The sequence below is a fragment of the Bombus impatiens genome, unplaced genomic scaffold (genome assembly GCF_000188095.3).
Source record: "Bombus impatiens unplaced genomic scaffold, BIMP_2.2 scf_0028, whole genome shotgun sequence".
Classification (NCBI taxonomy): Eukaryota; Metazoa; Arthropoda; class Insecta; order Hymenoptera; family Apidae; genus Bombus; species Bombus impatiens.
The window spans coordinates 18,885-21,742 of NT_176447.1; the positions used below are offsets into that span (position 1 = coordinate 18,885).

Consider the following 2,858-nt stretch of genomic DNA (forward strand, 5'->3'; position numbering starts at 1 on the left):
CCACTTTTGAGCATCGGGTCTCCTCAAGGCTTCGTACACATTTAGAGACACACACAAACTTTGAGCTTTGCAAACCGTTGCAACATGAGCACAACTGTTACACCTCTTTGGCTTACTTAGTTTGGCTGACCTCCGAGGCACAATCGGTACGCTTACGACCACCTCCTAATTATTTTTATTAATTAAATTGTTCATGACAAAATCACTTTCCCCTCATCATTTTCACCATCACTTTGAACCTCAATATCAATTTGCTCAATTCCCTTTTCAAGTTCAAAGTCTTCAAGTTCAAAGTCATGTTACTCGTGTCCACACTAACACCCTTGTAGGGGAACACATTTTCTTCAAACCTAACATGACAGGAGATTATTACTTTCTTGGTCTTCGGTAGGTAGATCCTATAACCCTTGACTTGTTAGTCATAAACTACAAAAATCCCCTCATCTGCCCTGCTACCAAATGTCTTTCCGCTTCAGCTTATCAGGTACCAAACTTTGCATCCAAATACCTATGGCGGATCGGTACCAACAGGACGCCGACAGGTCGAGGCATCAACGCGGTCATAACACCTCCCGGGCGATCCGGGTACCAACCGTCAACGCCAGAGGGCTACTACGACGACAACGAGTCTGTCTGTCTCGCTAGCGGTCGAATATACGGTGTCACGATACAAATACCGCACCTAGCGAGACTCCCTCTAGTCTAACGCAGGGACTACCGGGTATAGCCTTACTGACGAGTCCACCGGTAGTACCGGGACGAAACGCGCATTCTCTTTTCACCTGGCAGGGACTCAACACACTCCACAAAGTGGTGACCGATAGACGTGGTCGATAGCGAAAAGAGGTGTGCGACCGTGATATCGCTATTTGCGACTTCGATCATCGCGAATCTAAGACCGTGGCAATCTGGATCTACCGCTACGACGCACATGGAACGGCCCTTTCTTCAGCAAAATTCGACGCCTCACCGCCAAACCACGCAATCCGGTAAGTGGATACGAGACGATGACAAAGCCAGGAGTGATATAGCCATTGCAAAGTTCATGGGCATCACTACCAGCACGTCATACTAAAAAGAGGAACAGAGGCCTACGACTGTACGCGGAACGCTCCGCACCGTACCGACAAGTATTCACCGCCACATCGAAGACAACGCGCAACATCTACACGGGCTTGACAACAATCGGCTGACGCTTTACCACACTAAGAAGAAACGTTATCACTGGTAAGGGGGTACTGTGGCGGCACTCGACAACAAATACCGCCACTCGACACTAACCTCTACCGGACGATGGTAGCGCAGTGGTTAGCGCCTTAGGTTACGAACGTTTGGGACCCGGGTTCGAATCCCGGCGACCGGAGTCCGATTTTTCTTCCACGCATCTAAATTAGAAGAAAAACAGCAGTACCCCAGCAGCGACATCTACAACCAGCAGCTACAATCATCACGGACAACACGCACACCTCATACCCTTAGCCTGTTGATCTCCCCTTAGATGTCGCATCCTTTACCTTTCCATAACTCCAATGGTATTTTATCTCCGATAGCAGCGGATGGGCATAAGTTTCTTATGTGACAAGCAGTATTTACGGCTTTTCCCCACAGATAGTCAGCGAGCCCTGACTGGATGAGCAAACACCTAGACATCTCAATCAGGGTCCTATTGGCTCGTTCTGAAACGCCATTTTACTCGGGGTTCCTAGGGATGGTCTTCCTGTGCAGAATAACTTCCCCCCTCAGGTAGCTCTCAAAATTTGTTCCTGTATATTCACTTTCATTGTCGGTTTGGAAGGCACTTATTTTGAATTGATGTAAAGCCTCCACTTCCATCTGATATTCTTTGAAGCACTTGAATACTTCGTTCTTCCTACTATTGATCCTAACGTGCATGAAACGAGAGAAATCATCAATGAAAGTTACGAAGTTGTTCCTTCACCTAACGATTTGCACTGAGCTCTGCCACTGATATCACTGTGAACGATTTTCAAAGGACGTTGACACATGAGATAAGCTATCCTCGGGAATGGCACCTTTGTCATTTTTCCCTTCACACAGACTCTACACATTTCATAACATTTCTTGGAATCTTCTTTCACGCTCATTATAGGGATTTTTCCCATTGCATTTCCATGCAGATGACCCAACCTCTCATGCCACGATACAGTACTCCTATATGCCTTTGCCTCAATAACTTCAATGTCTTCTTCACTGTGGCCAGGCTCCTCCTGATCGTTTCCCACAGAGACATTTGCAACATGTCTTTCATCGGGGATAGTCTCCAAGTAATACACATCGTCTTCTACTTTTGAGTTGAACACGACGTCGCCATCGTCATGCGTTCCAATAACCTCATCCCTTTTACACGCGGTGGTAACATCCTTCTTTGCTACCTGCTTGATTGCGATTAGTTTTACATCTAACTCAGGTACCCACAGAGCGTTCGACAAAGAGCGGGTTCAACCACAACAGGACTCAGTCATTTTCACAATGGTCGTTCCCTTTCCCTTAACTTCCAGACGTCTCTTACCAATCCTGATATGTCCGGTCGCAGGTGCGAAGTCCAGAAAGCGACACCTGTCCGAAGTCATATGGTTTGAATCGCCTGAGCCAAGATAACTGATCTTCCCTTTTCCCAACAGCTGATGAAAGTTAAGGCCAATGTCGAGATGAGTCCCTTGGACATTGGCTAGTCTTCTGGCCCCTCTCCTTTCTGTTGCCCTCTTGTTTCTTCTTCTCCTTGGAGTTCTTCTCCTCTCTATCTCTTTCTCCCCTTGACACTGGTACAAAATGTGGCCCCACTTTCGACATTTTCAACATTTCTGGTCATGTGGGTCTCTGTTTTTCGGCTTCACGCC

At 47.1% G+C, this 2,858-nt stretch overlaps 1 long non-coding RNA gene across 1 annotated transcript; it reads right to left on the reverse strand.

Annotated features, from left to right (window-relative positions):
* Positions 1 to 476: 476 nt before the first annotated feature.
* Positions 477 to 2,619, reverse strand: LOC117151828. Its single transcript, XR_004461963.1, has 2 exons — positions 1,474 to 2,619; positions 477 to 508 (listed from the first exon to the last, which is right to left on the reverse strand). It is a non-coding gene; the product is annotated as an uncharacterized LOC117151828 (long non-coding RNA).
* Positions 2,620 to 2,858: the final 239 nt, after the last annotated feature.